Below are 21,295 nucleotides of genomic sequence, written 5' to 3'. Positions count from 1 at the left end.
AACCTTAGAGTCTCCATGTTGTCCAGATAGTTGCCGTGATCATTTGCCCATTTGCCTGGGGTAATCGTCCATAGGTTCTGTTCCTTATTCTCGGCGTGGGACCAGATATCCTCCACAGGAAAATGGGCTGTGTGCACCATGGTCTGCGTGCGGTCCAGCACTCCATCCTTCACACCGAGGAAGACCAGTTCTCACAGGTGGAACGTGTGCCCGCTCGAGGTCCTGTGCCCTGCCACATCCCCCACCCTGGGGCTCATGAACCTAGGCCAAGTGACCAGAGAGCCGCCGTGCCAGACTCTCCATGCCGGGGTTCACAGAACCAGTGCCCACCACGCAGGTGGGTCCAAGGAGCCAGGCCAGGCAACCAAGCCCAGGACCTGCCGCAAGCCCACTCCTGGGGTTCCTGGGCCTGGCACCCACCTCGCAGGTGGGCCCGGGGACCTGGGCCAGGCAGCTTGTGCCCCAGAGGACATCTGAGCCCTGGGGCTCCCGAACCCAGCACCCACCACACAGTCAGGATGAAAATTCCAGCCCAGACGACCCCAGGGCCCACGGGAACGGCTGCCCCCAGGCATCACAAATCTGGCATCCACTGTGCAGGTGGGCCCAAATGCCTGGGCCAGGCAACCTGGGCCCAGGGGAGCCCCTGCCGCTGAAGTTAATGGACACGGCACCCACTGTGCAGGCAGGCTCAAGGACCTGGGCCAGAGATCGCACAGGCCTTGTTGGATTCCCCACCTCCAGGGCTCACGGAGCCAGCCAACACACACCTCGCAGGTGGACGGAAGTGTCCTGGCCAACCAGCCAGCGCCATCGGACCCCTCCACCCCCCAGTGCACATGGACACAGCACTCACAGCCCCTAGACTGGCATGGCTCATCTCACCGTGGCATCTACCAGGGGTGCTTCAGCCTGCTTTGGTCCAGCCTGCTCCCAGTTCGAGCTTATGTCGGTTGGGGCTATCGCCCAGCTTTGCACAGTCAGATCCCCATCCCGGCTCCAGTGTGAACTGGCCCGTTCTGCGGCCCGACCCAGCCCCTCCTGTACCTCCTTCTGGCTCTCAGTCTGCCAACGGATGCCATGATCTGACCCGGCCTGGCCTGCGCACACCCAGACCTGACCCACGGCAACCTGGACTGGTTTGGACTGCTCCTTATCTTGGTTCTAGCGCTTACGTGCAGGGACTGCAGCCTGGCATGGGTGTATGACATACGTGTGCGTGCGTGTGTGTGTGTGCGTAAAAGAGTAAAAGAGACATATGTTTTTTTTTAACTGGAAAGGCAGATTCACAGAGCATGAGAAGAATGTTCCATCTGCTGTTTCACTCCCCAAGTGGCCTCAACAGTTGCAGCTCAGCGAATCTGAGGCCAGGAGCCAGGAGCCTCCATGTAGTCCCACCAGATCCCGTTTCCCACCGCCTTGGCCTAACAACCACGTTGTGACTGTTTGGCAGAATGAGTGGGATCTCCCACTGAGTAATGTTCTGCATGTGCAATGTTAAAGAAAGATTTATGGGATTATCTGGGGTTGTATTTTTTTTTTTTTTGAAACTTTATTTCTGTTTATTGGTAAGGTAGATCTACAGAGAGGAGGAGACACAGAGTACAAGATCTTCCCTCTAACGGTTTACTCCCCACGTGACCGCAACAGCTGGGGCTGAGACCATCCAAACCCAGGAGCCAGGAGCTTCCTCCGGGTCTCCCACACGGGTGCAGGGTCCCGGTGCTGGAGCGTCCTCAACTACTTTCCCAGGCCACCAGAGCAGGGAGCTCGGAGGGAAGCAGGGCAGTCTTCCGTCTACCGGTCGATTCCCAACAGTCAAGTCTGGGCTTCAGCTGGGTCTCTCATGAAGGAGCTGAGTGCATCGGTGGTTGACAAGGGAGCTATTCGCAAGCCCGGAACACCTGGGCTTGTGTCAAACCTTGGAACACCAAGCGGCAGACCGCATTCCCTGGTGTCATCTGCCCTTTGTGCCTCCCCCTGGCTAAAAACAGCAGAAGAGGGCCCGGCGCGGTGGCTCAGCGGCTAAAATCCTCACCTCGAATACGCTGGCATCCCAAACGTGTGCCGGCTCTCGTCCCAGCAGCTCCACTTCCCATCCAGCTCCCTGCTTGTGGCCTGGGACAGCAGCCAAGGACGGCCCAAGGCCTTGAGACCCTGCACCCGCGTGGGAGACCTGGCGGGAGTGCCTGGCTCCTGGCTCCTGCTGGGCGCAGCAGCACCGGCCATGTTGATCACTTGGGAAGTGGAAGATCTTGCTCTGTCTCTCCTGCTCTCCGTAGATCTGCCTTCCCAATCCAATCTTGAAACACAAGCCAACAGAAGAGAGCAGCCCTGGCCTCAGCACTGGCTTTTCTTGTTGCTTTCCATGAGTCACAAGGAACGAATCAAAGCTCACCGAGGCTCCGCGTGAATGTCTTCTCCCTGTGCTAAGACCTGCCAGCTTCCCACAAGGCAAGGATTTAGGGACAGCTTTGTATGCCGCTGGGCTCTTCCTGGGGCTGCAAGGCTGCTCCCTTAAGCAAGGGCGTCCGTCATCTTGAAAGTGCGGATGATGGGCGCAGCGCAGATGAATGCAATGGTGTGTGTGTTCAGCATCTTCTTGCGTGTTGGACGGACCCCGGCACTGCCTGTTGGCTGTCTTCCCGGGCAACGCTAGGAGGGGGCAGTGCCTTTTTTTTTTTCCTGTGGGAGTGGGGAGGAGGACGGGAGACCCTTGCTGTGGGGTAAAAAAAAAACGCTACTGCGGGGTCCAAGGCAGGTCCCCCACTTGGGACACAGCTGCCCGCTACTGTGTTAGTGCACTCGGGCGGGAAGACGGTGCAATGCAGGACTAAGCGAGAGGAGAGGAGAGGAGAGGAGAGGAGAGGAGAGGAGAGGAGAGGAGAGGAGAGGTCCGCGTGCAGCCAGGGGAGGGGAGAGCCAGATGGAGTGTTGGGCTTTGGTGTGAGGCAGCGTGAGGCCTGCTGGTGGTGGTGTGTGTAATGAAAGAGTGGGTGTAAGACATGTTGCTGCAAGCGTAGTGTTGCAGGGAAGAGTGTGAGGCTGCGCATTGTGGGAGGAGGTTGGTATGAGAAATGCAGTATATTGCAAGTGGTTGGCGAGTAAGTTGCTGTTGGGAAGCAAGAAAGACAGAGGAAGAGAGAGGCAGCAGCAGCAGCAGCAGCAGCAGCAGCGGTTAGTGGTTGCAGGAGAAATGCCAGCAAAAGACAAGTGGCAGGTGCAAGTGGCAGAGAGGAAGGGCAGAGTTGGGCAAGGGAGAGACAAAGTTCTACTGTTGTAACTACACTCATTTCCCCCAAGGGGGTGCACCGTTCCTGGAGGTACTGCAATACCAGGTCGATGCGCGGAGTGGACGGAGCAAGCTCCTATTCCAACTCCAGGCTCCAAAAATCCATTTAATATATTGTCCTCGGATAGAGGACGTATCAGATATTAAACTGATAAGAACAGATACTACACTTGATCTTAGCCAAAAGGCCGAGAAGCGATACCCGCACTAACACAACGCGCCCTACACACCAACACACCCTGCCCCTCACACTCACGCTCACCCCGCGCCCGACCCCGACCCCGACCCCGACCCCGACCCCGACCCCGCACCCGCCCGCGCACGCGCCTGCCGCGCCACCCTCCCTCCCCGCTCCTCCTCGGCCGCCGCCGCCAAACCTCGTCTCCACTCGCGCGCGGCTCGGACGCGCTGCTGGGCGGGGCCCGAGCCCCGACATCTGCATGCCCCGCCCACGGACCCGCCCACGGACCCGCCCGCCCCGAGCACCCGGCCCGGTGCCCGTCGGGGAGTCTCGGCTGCCCACGCGGGACGGATGCCCTCCCCACGACTGCCAGGGGCTGTCCTGAGCCGTCTGCGGCCCGGGAGCGGGCAGAGGGATGTGGAGTGCGGAGAGAAGGGCTAGCCCGCCCCCCACGCGCCCGCCCAGTCCACCGGAATGCATAAGCCATCATCGCTGCTGCTGTCCTTAGGAGTAGGACCTTAGGTGGCGTTTACAGAGTTGATCTGGTCGGGAGGGATGCAGGGTGAGGGCCAAATGGGTGTGATCGTTGTTCCCAGACTTTCTGTGTCTTCTGCCCATGCCTGGGGAGAAGGGTGAGTAAGGGCAGAAGTCATACCCATTCTCCCAGCCATCGCGGGACCCGAGGACAGGGAGCAGCCCCCCCATCTCGACCCAGGGCCCCGCGTGACCCATGCTGTGAGTGTTCTGCCCAGGTGCGTGTGACAGTTCTGAACTCTGTCGGTCTGGCCGATCCGTGGAGGAGAAGTCCCTTCCAGTGTCCGTTGGCTGGCACAGTCAACCTTAGAGTCTCCATGTTGTCCAGATAGTTGCCGTGATCATTTGCCCATTTGCCTGGGGTAATCGTCCATAGGTTCTGTTCCTTATTCTCGGCGTGGGACCAGATATCCTCCACAGGAAAATGGGCTGTGTGCACCATGGTCTGCGTGCGGTCCAGCACTCCATCCTTCACACCGAGGAAGACCAGTTCTCACAGGTGGAACGTGTGCCCGCTCGAGGTCCTGTGCCCTGCCACATCCCCCACCCTGGGGCTCATGAACCTAGGCCAAGTGACCAGAGAGCCGCCGTGCCAGACTCTCCATGCCGGGGTTCACAGAACCAGTGCCCACCACGCAGGTGGGTCCAAGGAGCCAGGCCAGGCAACCAAGCCCAGGACCTGCCGCAAGCCCACTCCTGGGGTTCCTGGGCCTGGCACCCACCTCGCAGGTGGGCCCGGGGACCTGGGCCAGGCAGCTTGTGCCCCAGAGGACATCTGAGCCCTGGGGCTCCCGAACCCAGCACCCACCACACAGTCAGGATGAAAATTCCAGCCCAGACGACCCCAGGGCCCACGGGAACGGCTGCCCCCAGGCATCACAAATCTGGCATCCACTGTGCAGGTGGGCCCAAATGCCTGGGCCAGGCAACCTGGGCCCAGGGGAGCCCCTGCCGCTGAAGTTAATGGACACGGCACCCACTGTGCAGGCAGGCTCAAGGACCTGGGCCAGAGATCGCACAGGCCTTGTTGGATTCCCCACCTCCAGGGCTCACGGAGCCAGCCAACACACACCTCGCAGGTGGACGGAAGTGTCCTGGCCAACCAGCCAGCGCCATCGGACCCCTCCACCCCCCAGTGCACATGGACACAGCACTCACAGCCCCTAGACTGGCATGGCTCATCTCACCGTGGCATCTACCAGGGGTGCTTCAGCCTGCTTTGGTCCAGCCTGCTCCCAGTTCGAGCTTATGTCGGTTGGGGCTATCGCCCAGCTTTGCACAGTCAGATCCCCATCCCGGCTCCAGTGTGAACTGGCCCGTTCTGCGGCCCGACCCAGCCCCTCCTGTACCTCCTTCTGGCTCTCAGTCTGCCAACGGATGCCATGATCTGACCCGGCCTGGCCTGCGCACACCCAGACCTGACCCACGGCAACCTGGACTGGTTTGGACTGCTCCTTATCTTGGTTCTAGCGCTTACGTGCAGGGACTGCAGCCTGGCATGGGTGTATGACATACGTGTGCGTGCGTGTGTGTGTGTGCGTAAAAGAGTAAAAGAGACATATGTTTTTTTTTAACTGGAAAGGCAGATTCACAGAGCATGAGAAGAATGTTCCATCTGCTGTTTCACTCCCCAAGTGGCCTCAACAGTTGCAGCTCAGCGAATCTGAGGCCAGGAGCCAGGAGCCTCCATGTAGTCCCACCAGATCCCGTTTCCCACCGCCTTGGCCTAACAACCACGTTGTGACTGTTTGGCAGAATGAGTGGGATCTCCCACTGAGTAATGTTCTGCATGTGCAATGTTAAAGAAAGATTTATGGGATTATCTGGGGTTGTATTTTTTTTTTTTTTGAAACTTTATTTCTGTTTATTGGTAAGGTAGATCTACAGAGAGGAGGAGACACAGAGTACAAGATCTTCCCTCTAACGGTTTACTCCCCACGTGACCGCAACAGCTGGGGCTGAGACCATCCAAACCCAGGAGCCAGGAGCTTCCTCCGGGTCTCCCACACGGGTGCAGGGTCCCGGTGCTGGAGCGTCCTCAACTACTTTCCCAGGCCACCAGAGCAGGGAGCTCGGAGGGAAGCAGGGCAGTCTTCCGTCTACCGGTCGATTCCCAACAGTCAAGTCTGGGCTTCAGCTGGGTCTCTCATGAAGGAGCTGAGTGCATCGGTGGTTGACAAGGGAGCTATTCGCAAGCCCGGAACACCTGGGCTTGTGTCAAACCTTGGAACACCAAGCGGCAGACCGCATTCCCTGGTGTCATCTGCCCTTTGTGCCTCCCCCTGGCTAAAAACAGCAGAAGAGGGCCCGGCGCGGTGGCTCAGCGGCTAAAATCCTCACCTCGAATACGCTGGCATCCCAAACGTGTGCCGGCTCTCGTCCCAGCAGCTCCACTTCCCATCCAGCTCCCTGCTTGTGGCCTGGGACAGCAGCCAAGGACGGCCCAAGGCCTTGAGACCCTGCACCCGCGTGGGAGACCTGGCGGGAGTGCCTGGCTCCTGGCTCCTGCTGGGCGCAGCAGCACCGGCCATGTTGATCACTTGGGAAGTGGAAGATCTTGCTCTGTCTCTCCTGCTCTCCGTAGATCTGCCTTCCCAATCCAATCTTGAAACACAAGCCAACAGAAGAGAGCAGCCCTGGCCTCAGCACTGGCTTTTCTTGTTGCTTTCCATGAGTCACAAGGAACGAATCAAAGCTCACCGAGGCTCCGCGTGAATGTCTTCTCCCTGTGCTAAGACCTGCCAGCTTCCCACAAGGCAAGGATTTAGGGACAGCTTTGTATGCCGCTGGGCTCTTCCTGGGGCTGCAAGGCTGCTCCCTTAAGCAAGGGCGTCCGTCATCTTGAAAGTGCGGATGATGGGCGCAGCGCAGATGAATGCAATGGTGTGTGTGTTCAGCATCTTCTTGCGTGTTGGACGGACCCCGGCACTGCCTGTTGGCTGTCTTCCCGGGCAACGCTAGGAGGGGGCAGTGCCTTTTTTTTTTCCTGTGGGAGTGGGGAGGAGGACGGGAGACCCTTGCTGTGGGGTAAAAAAAAAACGCTACTGCGGGGTCCAAGGCAGGTCCCCCACTTGGGACACAGCTGCCCGCTACTGTGTTAGTGCACTCGGGCGGGAAGACGGTGCAATGCAGGACTAAGCGAGAGGAGAGGAGAGGAGAGGAGAGGAGAGGAGAGGAGAGGAGAGGAGAGGAGAGGAGAGGTCCGCGTGCAGCCAGGGGAGGGGAGAGCCAGATGGAGTGTTGGGCTTTGGTGTGAGGCAGCGTGAGGCCTGCTGGTGGTGGTGTGTGTAATGAAAGAGTGGGTGTAAGACATGTTGCTGCAAGCGTAGTGTTGCAGGGAAGAGTGTGAGGCTGCGCATTGTGGGAGGAGGTTGGTATGAGAAATGCAGTATATTGCAAGTGGTTGGCGAGTAAGTTGCTGTTGGGAAGCAAGAAAGACAGAGGAAGAGAGAGGCAGCAGCAGCAGCGGCGGTTAGTGGTTGCAGGAGAAATGCCAGCAAAAGACAAGTGGCAGGTGCAAGTGGCAGAGAGGAAGGGCAGAGTTGGGCAAGGGAGAGACAAAGTTCTACTGTTGTAACTACACTCATTTCCCCCAAGGGGGTGCACCGTTCCTGGAGGTACTGCAATACCAGGTCGATGCGCGGAGTGGACGGAGCAAGCTCCTATTCCAACTCCAGGCTCCAAAAATCCATTTAATATATTGTCCTCGGATAGAGGACGTATCAGATATTAAACTGATAAGAACAGATACTACACTTGATCTTAGCCAAAAGGCCGAGAAGCGATACCCGCACTAACACAACGCGCCCTACACACCAACACACCCTGCCCCTCACACTCACGCTCACCCCGCGCCCGACCCCGACCCCGACCCCGACCCCGACCCCGACCCCGCACCCGCCCGCGCACGCGCCTGCCGCGCCACCTCCTCCCGCTCCTCCTCGGCCGCCGCCGCCAAACCTCGTCTCCACTCGCGCGCGGCTCGGACGCGCTGCTGGGCGGGGCCCGAGCCCCGACATCTGCATGCCCCGCCCACGGACCCGCCCACGGACCCGCCCGCCCCGAGCACCCGGCCCGGTGCCCGTCGGGGAGTCTCGGCTGCCCACGCGGGACGGATGCCCTCCCCACGACTGCCAGGGGCTGTCCTGAGCCGTCTGCGGCCCGGGAGCGGGCAGAGGGATGTGGAGTGCGGAGAGAAGGGCTAGCCCGCCCCCCACGCGCCCGCCCAGTCCACCGGAATGCATAAGCCATCATCGCTGCTGCTGTCCTTAGGAGTAGGACCTTAGGTGGCGTTTACAGAGTTGATCTGGTCGGGAGGGATGCAGGGTGAGGGCCAAATGGGTGTGATCGTTGTTCCCAGACTTTCTGTGTCTTCTGCCCATGCCTGGGGAGAAGGGTGAGTAAGGGCAGAAGTCATACCCATTCTCCCAGCCATCGCGGGACCCGAGGACAGGGAGCAGCCCCCCCCATCTCGACCCAGGGCCCCGCGTGACCCATGCTGTGAGTGTTCTGCCCAGGTGCGTGTGACAGTTCTGAACTCTGTCGGTCTGGCCGATCCGTGGAGGAGAAGTCCCTTCCAGTGTCCGTTGGCTGGCACAGTCAACCTTAGAGTCTCCATGTTGTCCAGATAGTTGCCGTGATCATTTGCCCATTTGCCTGGGGTAATCGTCCATAGGTTCTGTTCCTTATTCTCGGCGTGGGACCAGATATCCTCCACAGGAAAATGGGCTGTGTGCACCATGGTCTGCGTGCGGTCCAGCACTCCATCCTTCACACCGAGGAAGACCAGTTCTCACAGGTGGAACGTGTGCCCGCTCGAGGTCCTGTGCCCTGCCACATCCCCCACCCTGGGGCTCATGAACCTAGGCCAAGTGACCAGAGAGCCGCCGTGCCAGACTCTCCATGCCGGGGTTCACAGAACCAGTGCCCACCACGCAGGTGGGTCCAAGGAGCCAGGCCAGGCAACCAAGCCCAGGACCTGCCGCAAGCCCACTCCTGGGGTTCCTGGGCCTGGCACCCACCTCGCAGGTGGGCCCGGGGACCTGGGCCAGGCAGCTTGTGCCCCAGAGGACATCTGAGCCCTGGGGCTCCCGAACCCAGCACCCACCACACAGTCAGGATGAAAATTCCAGCCCAGACGACCCCAGGGCCCACGGGAACGGCTGCCCCCAGGCATCACAAATCTGGCATCCACTGTGCAGGTGGGCCCAAATGCCTGGGCCAGGCAACCTGGGCCCAGGGGAGCCCCTGCCGCTGAAGTTAATGGACACGGCACCCACTGTGCAGGCAGGCTCAAGGACCTGGGCCAGAGATCGCACAGGCCTTGTTGGATTCCCCACCTCCAGGGCTCACGGAGCCAGCCAACACACACCTCGCAGGTGGACGGAAGTGTCCTGGCCAACCAGCCAGCGCCATCGGACCCCTCCACCCCCCAGTGCACATGGACACAGCACTCACAGCCCCTAGACTGGCATGGCTCATCTCACCGTGGCATCTACCAGGGGTGCTTCAGCCTGCTTTGGTCCAGCCTGCTCCCAGTTCGAGCTTATGTCGGTTGGGGCTATCGCCCAGCTTTGCACAGTCAGATCCCCATCCCGGCTCCAGTGTGAACTGGCCCGTTCTGCGGCCCGACCCAGCCCCTCCTGTACCTCCTTCTGGCTCTCAGTCTGCCAACGGATGCCATGATCTGACCCGGCCTGGCCTGCGCACACCCAGACCTGACCCACGGCAACCTGGACTGGTTTGGACTGCTCCTTATCTTGGTTCTAGCGCTTACGTGCAGGGACTGCAGCCTGGCATGGGTGTATGACATACGTGTGCGTGCGTGTGTGTGTGTGCGTAAAAGAGTAAAAGAGACATATGTTTTTTTTTAACTGGAAAGGCAGATTCACAGAGCATGAGAAGAATGTTCCATCTGCTGTTTCACTCCCCAAGTGGCCTCAACAGTTGCAGCTCAGCGAATCTGAGGCCAGGAGCCAGGAGCCTCCATGTAGTCCCACCAGATCCCGTTTCCCACCGCCTTGGCCTAACAACCACGTTGTGACTGTTTGGCAGAATGAGTGGGATCTCCCACTGAGTAATGTTCTGCATGTGCAATGTTAAAGAAAGATTTATGGGATTATCTGGGGTTGTATTTTTTTTTTTTTGAAACTTTATTTCTGTTTATTGGTAAGGTAGATCTACAGAGAGGAGGAGACACAGAGTACAAGATCTTCCCTCTAACGGTTTACTCCCCACGTGACCGCAACAGCTGGGGCTGAGACCATCCAAACCCAGGAGCCAGGAGCTTCCTCCGGGTCTCCCACACGGGTGCAGGGTCCCGGTGCTGGAGCGTCCTCAACTACTTTCCCAGGCCACCAGAGCAGGGAGCTCGGAGGGAAGCAGGGCAGTCTTCCGTCTACCGGTCGATTCCCAACAGTCAAGTCTGGGCTTCAGCTGGGTCTCTCATGAAGGAGCTGAGTGCATCGGTGGTTGACAAGGGAGCTATTCGCAAGCCCGGAACACCTGGGCTTGTGTCAAACCTTGGAACACCAAGCGGCAGACCGCATTCCCTGGTGTCATCTGCCCTTTGTGCCTCCCCCTGGCTAAAAACAGCAGAAGAGGGCCCGGCGCGGTGGCTCAGCGGCTAAAATCCTCACCTCGAATACGCTGGCATCCCAAACGTGTGCCGGCTCTCGTCCCAGCAGCTCCACTTCCCATCCAGCTCCCTGCTTGTGGCCTGGGACAGCAGCCAAGGACGGCCCAAGGCCTTGAGACCCTGCACCCGCGTGGGAGACCTGGCGGGAGTGCCTGGCTCCTGGCTCCTGCTGGGCGCAGCAGCACCGGCCATGTTGATCACTTGGGAAGTGGAAGATCTTGCTCTGTCTCTCCTGCTCTCCGTAGATCTGCCTTCCCAATCCAATCTTGAAACACAAGCCAACAGAAGAGAGCAGCCCTGGCCTCAGCACTGGCTTTTCTTGTTGCTTTCCATGAGTCACAAGGAACGAATCAAAGCTCACCGAGGCTCCGCGTGAATGTCTTCTCCCTGTGCTAAGACCTGCCAGCTTCCCACAAGGCAAGGATTTAGGGACAGCTTTGTATGCCGCTGGGCTCTTCCTGGGGCTGCAAGGCTGCTTCCTTAAGCAAGGGCGTCCGTCATCTTGAAAGTGCGGATGATGGGCGCAGCGCAGATGAATGCAATGGTGTGTGTGTTCAGCATCTTCTTGCGTGTTGGACGGACCCCGGCACTGCCTGTTGGCTGTCTTCCCGGGCAACGCTAGGAGGGGGCAGTGCCTTTTTTTTTTCCTGTGGGAGTGGGGAGGAGGACGGGAGACCCTTGCTGTGGGGTAAAAAAAAAACGCTACTGCGGGGTCCAAGGCAGGTCCCCCACTTGGGACACAGCTGCCCGCTACTGTGTTAGTGCACTCGGGCGGGAAGACGGTGCAATGCAGGACTAAGCGAGAGGAGAGGAGAGGAGAGGAGAGGAGAGGAGAGGAGAGGAGAGGAGAGGAGAGGAGAGGTCCGCGTGCAGCCAGGGGAGGGGAGAGCCAGATGGAGTGTTGGGCTTTGGTGTGAGGCAGCGTGAGGCCTGCTGGTGGTGGTGTGTGTAATGAAAGAGTGGGTGTAAGACATGTTGCTGCAAGCGTAGTGTTGCAGGGAAGAGTGTGAGGCTGCGCATTGTGGGAGGAGGTTGGTATGAGAAATGCAGTATATTGCAAGTGGTTGGCGAGTAAGTTGCTGTTGGGAAGCAAGAAAGACAGAGGAAGAGAGAGAGCAGCAGCAGCAGCAGAGCGGTTAGTGGTTGCAGGAGAAATGCCAGCAAAAGACAAGTGGCAGGTGCAAGTGCAGAGAGGAGGCAGAGTTGGGCAAGGGAGAGACAAAGTTCTACTGTTGTAACTACACTCATTTCCCCCAAGGGGGTGCACCGTTCCTGGAGGTACTGCAATACCAGGTCGATGCGCGGAGTGGACGGAGCAAGCTCCTATTCCAACTCCAGGCTCCAAAAATCCATTTAATATATTGTCCTCGGATAGAGGACGTATCAGATATTAAACTGATAAGAACAGATACTACACTTGATCTTAGCCAAAAGGCCGAGAAGCGATACCCGCACTAACACAACGCGCCCTACACACCAACACACCCTGCCCCTCACACTCACGCTCACCCCGCGCCCGACCCCGACCCCGACCCCGACCCCGACCCCGACCCCGCACCCGCCCGCGCACGCGCCTGCCGCGCCACCTCCTCCCGCTCCTCCTCCTCGGCCGCCGCCGCCAAACCTCGTCTCCACTCGCGCGCGGCTCGGACGCGCTGCTGGGCGGGGCCCGAGCCCCGACATCTGCATGCCCCGCCCACGGACCCGCCCACGGACCCGCCCGCCCCGAGCACCCGGCCCGGTGCCCGTCGGGGAGTCTCGGCTGCCCACGCGGGACGGATGCCCTCCCCACGACTGCCAGGGGCTGTCCTGAGCCGTCTGCGGCCCGGGAGCGGGCAGAGGGATGTGGAGTGCGGAGAGAAGGGCTAGCCCGCCCCCCACGCGCCCGCCCAGTCCACCGGAATGCATAAGCCATCATCGCTGCTGCTGTCCTTAGGAGTAGGACCTTAGGTGGCGTTTACAGAGTTGATCTGGTCGGGAGGGATGCAGGGTGAGGGCCAAATGGGTGTGATCGTTGTTCCCAGACTTTCTGTGTCTTCTGCCCATGCCTGGGGAGAAGGGTGAGTAAGGGCAGAAGTCATACCCATTCTCCCAGCCATCGCGGGACCCGAGGACAGGGAGCAGCCCCCCCATCTCGACCCAGGGCCCCGCGTGACCCATGCTGTGAGTGTTCTGCCCAGGTGCGTGTGACAGTTCTGAACTCTGTCGGTCTGGCCGATCCGTGGAGGAGAAGTCCCTTCCAGTGTCCGTTGGCTGGCACAGTCAACCTTAGAGTCTCCATGTTGTCCAGATAGTTGCCGTGATCATTTGCCCATTTGCCTGGGGTAATCGTCCATAGGTTCTGTTCCTTATTCTCGGCGTGGGACCAGATATCCTCCACAGGAAAATGGGCTGTGTGCACCATGGTCTGCGTGCGGTCCAGCACTCCATCCTTCACACCGAGGAAGACCAGTTCTCACAGGTGGAACGTGTGCCCGCTCGAGGTCCTGTGCCCTGCCACATCCCCCACCCTGGGGCTCATGAACCTAGGCCAAGTGACCAGAGAGCCGCCGTGCCAGACTCTCCATGCCGGGGTTCACAGAACCAGTGCCCACCACGCAGGTGGGTCCAAGGAGCCAGGCCAGGCAACCAAGCCCAGGACCTGCCGCAAGCCCACTCCTGGGGTTCCTGGGCCTGGCACCCACCTCGCAGGTGGGCCCGGGGACCTGGGCCAGGCAGCTTGTGCCCCAGAGGACATCTGAGCCCTGGGGCTCCCGAACCCAGCACCCACCACACAGTCAGGATGAAAATTCCAGCCCAGACGACCCCAGGGCCCACGGGAACGGCTGCCCCCAGGCATCACAAATCTGGCATCCACTGTGCAGGTGGGCCCAAATGCCTGGGCCAGGCAACCTGGGCCCAGGGGAGCCCCTGCCGCTGAAGTTAATGGACACGGCACCCACTGTGCAGGCAGGCTCAAGGACCTGGGCCAGAGATCGCACAGGCCTTGTTGGATTCCCCACCTCCAGGGCTCACGGAGCCAGCCAACACACACCTCGCAGGTGGACGGAAGTGTCCTGGCCAACCAGCCAGCGCCATCGGACCCCTCCACCCCCCAGTGCACATGGACACAGCACTCACAGCCCCTAGACTGGCATGGCTCATCTCACCGTGGCATCTACCAGGGGTGCTTCAGCCTGCTTTGGTCCAGCCTGCTCCCAGTTCGAGCTTATGTCGGTTGGGGCTATCGCCCAGCTTTGCACAGTCAGATCCCCATCCCGGCTCCAGTGTGAACTGGCCCGTTCTGCGGCCCGACCCAGCCCCTCCTGTACCTCCTTCTGGCTCTCAGTCTGCCAACGGATGCCATGATCTGACCCGGCCTGGCCTGCGCACACCCAGACCTGACCCACGGCAACCTGGACTGGTTTGGACTGCTCCTTATCTTGGTTCTAGCGCTTACGTGCAGGGACTGCAGCCTGGCATGGGTGTATGACATACGTGTGCGTGCGTGTGTGTGTGTGCGTAAAAGAGTAAAAGAGACATATGTTTTTTTTAACTGGAAAGGCAGATTCACAGAGCATGAGAAGAATGTTCCATCTGCTGTTTCACTCCCCAAGTGGCCTCAACAGTTGCAGCTCAGCGAATCTGAGGCCAGGAGCCAGGAGCCTCCATGTAGTCCCACCAGATCCCGTTTCCCACCGCCTTGGCCTAACAACCACGTTGTGACTGTTTGGCAGAATGAGTGGGATCTCCCACTGAGTAATGTTCTGCATGTGCAATGTTAAAGAAAGATTTATGGGATTATCTGGGGTTGTATTTTTTTTTTTTTGAAACTTTATTTCTGTTTATTGGTAAGGTAGATCTACAGAGAGGAGGAGACACAGAGTACAAGATCTTCCCTCTAACGGTTTACTCCCCACGTGACCGCAACAGCTGGGGCTGAGACCATCCAAACCCAGGAGCCAGGAGCTTCCTCCGGGTCTCCCACACGGGTGCAGGGTCCCGGTGCTGGAGCGTCCTCAACTACTTTCCCAGGCCACCAGAGCAGGGAGCTCGGAGGGAAGCAGGGCAGTCTTCCGTCTACCGGTCGATTCCCAACAGTCAAGTCTGGGCTTCAGCTGGGTCTCTCATGAAGGAGCTGAGTGCATCGGTGGTTGACAAGGGAGCTATTCGCAAGCCCGGAACACCTGGGCTTGTGTCAAACCTTGGAACACCAAGCGGCAGACCGCATTCCCTGGTGTCATCTGCCCTTTGTGCCTCCCCCTGGCTAAAAACAGCAGAAGAGGGCCCGGCGCGGTGGCTCAGCGGCTAAAATCCTCACCTCGAATACGCTGGCATCCCAAACGTGTGCCGGCTCTCGTCCCAGCAGCTCCACTTCCCATCCAGCTCCCTGCTTGTGGCCTGGGACAGCAGCCAAGGACGGCCCAAGGCCTTGAGACCCTGCACCCGCGTGGGAGACCTGGCGGGAGTGCCTGGCTCCTGGCTCCTGCTGGGCGCAGCAGCACCGGCCATGTTGATCACTTGGGAAGTGGAAGATCTTGCTCTGTCTCTCCTGCTCTCCGTAGATCTGCCTTCCCAATCCAATCTTGAAACACAAGCCAACAGAAGAGAGCAGCCCTGGCCTCAGCACTGGCTTTTCTTGTTGCTTTCCATGAGTCACAAGGAACGAATCAAAGCTCACCGAGGCTCCGCGTGAATGTCTTCTCCCTGTGCTAAGACCTGCCAGCTTCCCACAAGGCAAGGATTTAGGGACAGCTTTGTATGCCGCTGGGCTCTTCCTGGGGCTGCAAGGCTGCTTCCTTAAGCAAGGGCGTCTGTCATCTTGAAAGTGCGGATGATGGGCGCAGCGCAGATGAATGCAATGGTGTGTGTGTTCAGCATCTTCTTGCGTGTTGGACGGACCCCGGCACTGCCTGTTGGCTGTCTTCCCGGGCAACGCTAGGAGGGGGCAGTGCCTTTTTTTTTTCCTGTGGGAGTGGGGAGGAGGACGGGAGACCCTTGCTGTGGGGTAAAAAAAAAACGCTACTGCGGGGTCCAAGGCAGGTCCCCCACTTGGGACACAGCTGCCCGCTACTGTGTTAGTGCACTCGGGCGGGAAGACGGTGCAATGCAGGACTAAGCGAGAGGAGAGGAGAGGAGAGGAGAGGAGAGGAGAGGAGAGGAGAGGAGAGGAGAGGAGAGGTCCGCGTGCAGCCAGGGGAGGGGAGAGCCAGATGGAGTGTTGGGCTTTGGTGTGAGGCAGCGTGAGGCCTGCTGGTGGTGGTGTGTGTAATGAAAGAGTGGGTGTAAGACATGTTGCTGCAAGCGTAGTGTTGCAGGGAAGAGTGTGAGGCTGCGCATTGTGGGAGGAGGTTGGTATGAGAAATGCAGTATATTGCAAGTGGTTGGCGAGTAAGTTGCTGTTGGGAAGCAAGAAAGACAGAGGAAGAGAGAGGCAGCAGCAGCAGCAGCGGTTAGTGGTTGCAGGAGAAATGCCAGCAAAAGACAAGTGGCAGGTGCAAGTGCGAGAGGAAGGCAGAGTTGGGCAAGGGAGAGACAAAGTTCTACTGTTGTAACTACACTCATTTCCCCCAAGGGGGTGCACCGTTCCTGGAGGTACTGCAATACCAGGTCGATGCGCGGAGTGGACGGAGCAAGCTCCTATTCCAACTCCAGGCTCCAAAAATCCATTTAATATATTGTCCTCGGATAGAGGACGTATCAGATATTAAACTGATAAGAACAGATACTACACTTGATCTTAGCCAAAAGGCCGAGAAGCGATACCCGCACTAACACAACGCGCCCTACACACCAACACACCCTGCCCCTCACACTCACGCTCACCCCGCGCCCGACCCCGACCCCGACCCCGACCCCGACCCCGACCCCGCACCCGCCCGCGCACGCGCCTGCCGCGCCACCTCCTCCCTCCCGCTCCTCCTCGGCCGCCGCCGCCAAACCTCGTCTCCACTCGCGCGCGGCTCGGACGCGCTGCTGGGCGGGGCCCGAGCCCCGACATCTGCATGCCCCGCCCACGGACCCGCCCACGGACCCGCCCGCCCCGAGCACCCGGCCCGGTGCCCGTCGGGGAGTCTCGGCTGCCCACGCGGGACGGATGCCCTCCCCACGACTGCCAGGGGCTGTCCTGAGCCGTCTGCGGCCCGGGAGCGGGCAGAGGGATGTGGAGTGCGGAGAGAAGGGCTAGCCCGCCCCCCACGCGCCCGCCCAGTCCACCGGAATGCATAAGCCATCATCGCTGCTGCTGTCCTTAGGAGTAGGACCTTAGGTGGCGTTTACAGAGTTGATCTGGTCGGGAGGGATGCAGGGTGAGGGCCAAATGGGTGTGATCGTTGTTCCCAGACTTTCTGTGTCTTCTGCCCATGCCTGGGGAGAAGGGTGAGTAAGGGCAGAAGTCATACCCATTCTCCCAGCCATCGCGGGACCCGAGGACAGGGAGCAGCCCCCCCATCTCGACCCAGGGCCCCGCGTGACCCATGCTGTGAGTGTTCTGCCCAGGTGCGTGTGACAGTTCTGAACTCTGTCGGTCTGGCCGATCCGTGGAGGAGAAGTCCCTTCCAGTGTCCGTTGGCTGGCACAGTCAACCTTAGAGTCTCCATGTTGTCCAGATAGTTGCCGTGATCATTTGCCCATTTGCCTGGGGTAATCGTCCATAGGTTCTGTTCCTTATTCTCGGCGTGGGACCAGATATCCTCCACAGGAAAATGGGCTGTGTGCACCATGGTCTGCGTGCGGTCCAGCACTCCATCCTTCACACCGAGGAAGACCAGTTCTCACAGGTGGAACGTGTGCCCGCTCGAGGTCCTGTGCCCTGCCACATCCCCCACCCTGGGGCTCATGAACCTAGGCCAAGTGACCAGAGAGCCGCCGTGCCAGACTCTCCATGCCGGGGTTCACAGAACCAGTGCCCACCACGCAGGTGGGTCCAAGGAGCCAGGCCAGGCAACCAAGCCCAGGACCTGCCGCAAGCCCACTCCTGGGGTTCCTGGGCCTGGCACCCACCTCGCAGGTGGGCCCGGGGACCTGGGCCAGGCAGCTTGTGCCCCAGAGGACATCTGAGCCCTGGGGCTCCCGAACCCAGCACCCACCACACAGTCAGGATGAAAATTCCAGCCCAGACGACCCCAGGGCCCACGGGAACGGCTGCCCCCAGGCATCACAAATCTGGCATCCACTGTGCAGGTGGGCCCAAATGCCTGGGCCAGGCAACCTGGGCCCAGGGGAGCCCCTGCCGCTGAAGTTAATGGACACGGCACCCACTGTGCAGGCAGGCTCAAGGACCTGGGCCAGAGATCGCACAGGCCTTGTTGGATTCCCCACCTCCAGGGCTCACGGAGCCAGCCAACACACACCTCGCAGGTGGACGGAAGTGTCCTGGCCAACCAGCCAGCGCCATCGGACCCCTCCACCCCCCAGTGCACATGGACACAGCACTCACAGCCCCTAGACTGGCATGGCTCATCTCACCGTGGCATCTACCAGGGGTGCTTCAGCCTGCTTTGGTCCAGCCTGCTCCCAGTTCGAGCTTATGTCGGTTGGGGCTATCGCCCAGCTTTGCACAGTCAGATCCCCATCCCGGCTCCAGTGTGAACTGGCCCGTTCTGCGGCCCGACCCAGCCCCTCCTGTACCTCCTTCTGGCTCTCAGTCTGCCAACGGATGCCATGATCTGACCCGGCCTGGCCTGCGCACACCCAGACCTGACCCACGGCAACCTGGACTGGTTTGGACTGCTCCTTATCTTGGTTCTAGCGCTTACGTGCAGGGACTGCAGCCTGGCATGGGTGTATGACATACGTGTGCGTGCGTGTGTGTGTGTGCGTAAAAGAGTAAAAGAGACATATGTTTTTTTTAACTGGAAAGGCAGATTCACAGAGCATGAGAAGAATGTTCCATCTGCTGTTTCACTCCCCAAGTGGCCTCAACAGTTGCAGCTCAGCGAATCTGAGGCCAGGAGCCAGGAGCCTCCATGTAGTCCCACCAGATCCCGTTTCCCACCGCCTTGGCCTAACAACCACGTTGTGACTGTTTGGCAGAATGAGTGGGATCTCCCACTGAGTAATGTTCTGCATGTGCAATGTTAAAGAAAGATTTATGGGATTATCTGGGGTTGTATTTTTTTTTTTTTGAAACTTTATTTCTGTTTATTGGTAAGGTAGATCTACAGAGAGGAGGAGACACAGAGTACAAGATCTTCCCTCTAACGGTTTACTCCCCACGTGACCGCAACAGCTGGGGCTGAGACCATCCAAACCCAGGAGCCAGGAGCTTCCTCCGGGTCTCCCACACGGGTGCAGGGTCCCGGTGCTGGAGCGTCCTCAACTACTTTCCCAGGCCACCAGAGCAGGGAGCTCGGAGGGAAGCAGGGCAGTCTTCCGTCTACCGGTCGATTCCCAACAGTCAAGTCTGGGCTTCAGCTGGGTCTCTCATGAAGGAGCTGAGTGCATCGGTGGTTGACAAGGGAGCTATTCGCAAGCCCGGAACACCTGGGCTTGTGTCAAACCTTGGAACACCAAGCGGCAGACCGCATTCCCTGGTGTCATCTGCCCTTTGTGCCTCCCCCTGGCTAAAAACAGCAGAAGAGGGCCCGGCGCGGTGGCTCAGCGGCTAAAATCCTCACCTCGAATACGCTGGCATCCCAAACGTGTGCCGGCTCTCGTCCCAGCAGCTCCACTTCCCATCCAGCTCCCTGCTTGTGGCCTGGGACAGCAGCCAAGGACGGCCCAAGGCCTTGAGACCCTGCACCCGCGTGGGAGACCTGGCGGGAGTGCCTGGCTCCTGGCTCCTGCTGGGCGCAGCAGCACCGGCCATGTTGATCACTTGGGAAGTGGAAGATCTTGCTCTGTCTCTCCTGCTCTCCGTAGATCTGCCTTCCCAATCCAATCTTGAAACACAAGCCAACAGAAGAGAGCAGCCCTGGCCTCAGCACTGGCTTTTCTTGTTGCTTTCCATGAGTCACAAGGAACGAATCAAAGCTCACCGAGGCTCCGCGTGAATGTCTTCTCCCTGTGCTAAGACCTGCCAGCTTCCCACAAGGCAAGGATTTAGGGACAGCTTTGTATGCCGCTGGGCTCTTCCTGGGGCTGCAAGGCTGCTTCCTTAAGCAAGGGCGTCTGTCATCTTGAAAGTGCGGATGATGGGCGCAGCGCAGATGAATGCAATGGTGTGTGTGTTCAGCATCTTCTTGCGTGTTGGACGGACCCCGGCACTGCCTGTTGGCTGTCTTCCCGGGCAACGCTAGGAGGGGGCAGTGCCTTTTTTTTTTCCTGTGGGAGTGGGGAGGAGGACGGGAGACCCTTGCTGTGGGGTAAAAAAAAAACGCTACTGCGGGGTCCAAGGCAGGTCCCCCACTTGGGACACAGCTGCCCGCTACTGTGTTAGTGCACTCGGGCGGGAAGACGGTGCAATGCAGGACTAAGCGAGAGGAGAGGAGAGGAGAGGAGAGGAGAGGAGAGGAGAGGAGAGGAGAGGAGAGGAGAGGTCCGCGTGCAGCCAGGGGAGGGGAGAGCCAGATGGAGTGTTGGGCTTTGGTGTGAGGCAGCGTGAGGCCTGCTGGTGGTGGTGTGTGTAATGAAAGAGTGGGTGTAAGACATGTTGCTGCAAGCGTAGTGTTGCAGGGAAGAGTGTGAGGCTGCGCATTGTGGGAGGAGGTTGGTATGAGAAATGCAGTATATTGCAAGTGGTTGGCGAGTAAGTTGCTGTTGGGAAGCAAGAAAGACAGAGGAAGAGAGAGAGCAGCAGCAGCAGCAGCGGTTAGTGGTTGCAGGAGAAATGCCAGCAAAAGACAAGTGGCAGGTGCGAAGGGCAGAGTTGGGCAAGGGAGAGACAAAGTTCTACTGTTGTAACTACACTCATTTCCCCCAAGGGGGTGCACCGTTCCTGGAGGTACTGCAATACCAGGTCGATGCGCGGAGTGGACGGAGCAAGCTCCTATTCCAACTCCAGGCTCCAAAAATCCATTTAATATATTGTCCTCGGATAGAGGACGTATCAGATATTAAACTGATAAGAACAGATACTACACTTGATCTTAGCCAAAAGGCCGAGAAGCGATACCCGCACTAACACAACGCGCCCTACACACCAACACACCCTGCCCCTCACACTCACGCTCACCCCGCGCCCGACCCCGACCCCGACCCCGACCCCGACCCCGACCCCGCACCCGCCCGCGCACGCGCCTGCCGCGCCACCTCCTCCCGCTCCTCCCGCTCCTCCTCGGCCGCCGCCGCCAAACCTCGTCTCCACTCGCGCGCGGCTCGGACGCGCTGCTGGGCGGGGCCCGAGCCCCGACATCTGCATGCCCCGCCCACGGACCCGCCCACGGACCCGCCCGCCCCGAGCACCCGGCCCGGTGCCCGTCGGGGCGTCTCGGCTGCCCACGCGGGACGGATGCCCTCCCCACGACTGCCAGGGGCTGTCCTGAGCCGTCTGCGGCCCGGGAGCGGGCAGAGGGATGTGGAGTGCGGAGAGAAGGGCTAGCCCGCCCCCCACGCGCCCGCCCAGTCCACCGGAATGCATAAGCCATCATCGCTGCTGCTGTCCTTAGGAGTAGGACCTTAGGTGGCGTTTACAGAGTTGATCTGGTCGGGAGGGATGCAGGGTGAGGGCCAAATGGGTGTGATCGTTGTTCCCAGACTTTCTGTGTCTTCTGCCCATGCCTGGGGAGAAGGG

General features: G+C 59.5%; 5 non-coding genes across 5 annotated transcripts; all 5 read right to left on the bottom strand.

Moving 5' to 3' along the window:
- Nucleotides 1–3,301: 3,301 nt before the first annotated feature.
- Nucleotides 3,302–3,492, bottom strand: LOC121170598. Its single transcript, XR_005886023.1, has one exon. It is a non-coding gene; the product is annotated as a U2 spliceosomal RNA (small nuclear RNA).
- A 4,110-nt stretch (nucleotides 3,493–7,602) lies between these two features.
- Nucleotides 7,603–7,793, bottom strand: LOC121170597. Its single transcript, XR_005886022.1, has one exon. It is a non-coding gene; the product is annotated as a U2 spliceosomal RNA (small nuclear RNA).
- Nucleotides 7,794–11,900: 4,107 nt separating this feature from the next.
- On the bottom strand, nucleotides 11,901–12,091 carry LOC121170596. The gene has a single exon (XR_005886021.1). It is a non-coding gene; the product is annotated as a U2 spliceosomal RNA (small nuclear RNA).
- Nucleotides 12,092–16,196: 4,105 nt separating this feature from the next.
- On the bottom strand, nucleotides 16,197–16,387 carry LOC121170595. Its single transcript, XR_005886020.1, has one exon. It is a non-coding gene; the product is annotated as a U2 spliceosomal RNA (small nuclear RNA).
- A 4,097-nt stretch (nucleotides 16,388–20,484) lies between these two features.
- Nucleotides 20,485–20,675, bottom strand: LOC121170594. Its single transcript, XR_005886019.1, has one exon. It is a non-coding gene; the product is annotated as a U2 spliceosomal RNA (small nuclear RNA).
- Between the last annotated feature and the right edge of the window lie 620 nt (nucleotides 20,676–21,295).

This window comes from Ochotona curzoniae, unplaced genomic scaffold, assembly GCF_017591425.1.
Source record: "Ochotona curzoniae isolate NIBS_2020 unplaced genomic scaffold, NIBS_Ocur_1.0 scaffold_2453, whole genome shotgun sequence".
NCBI lineage: Eukaryota > Metazoa > Chordata > Mammalia > Lagomorpha > Ochotonidae > Ochotona > Ochotona curzoniae.
Note: the sequence above shows the minus strand (reverse complement) of the source record. Positions and strands in the feature narration are given on the sequence as shown.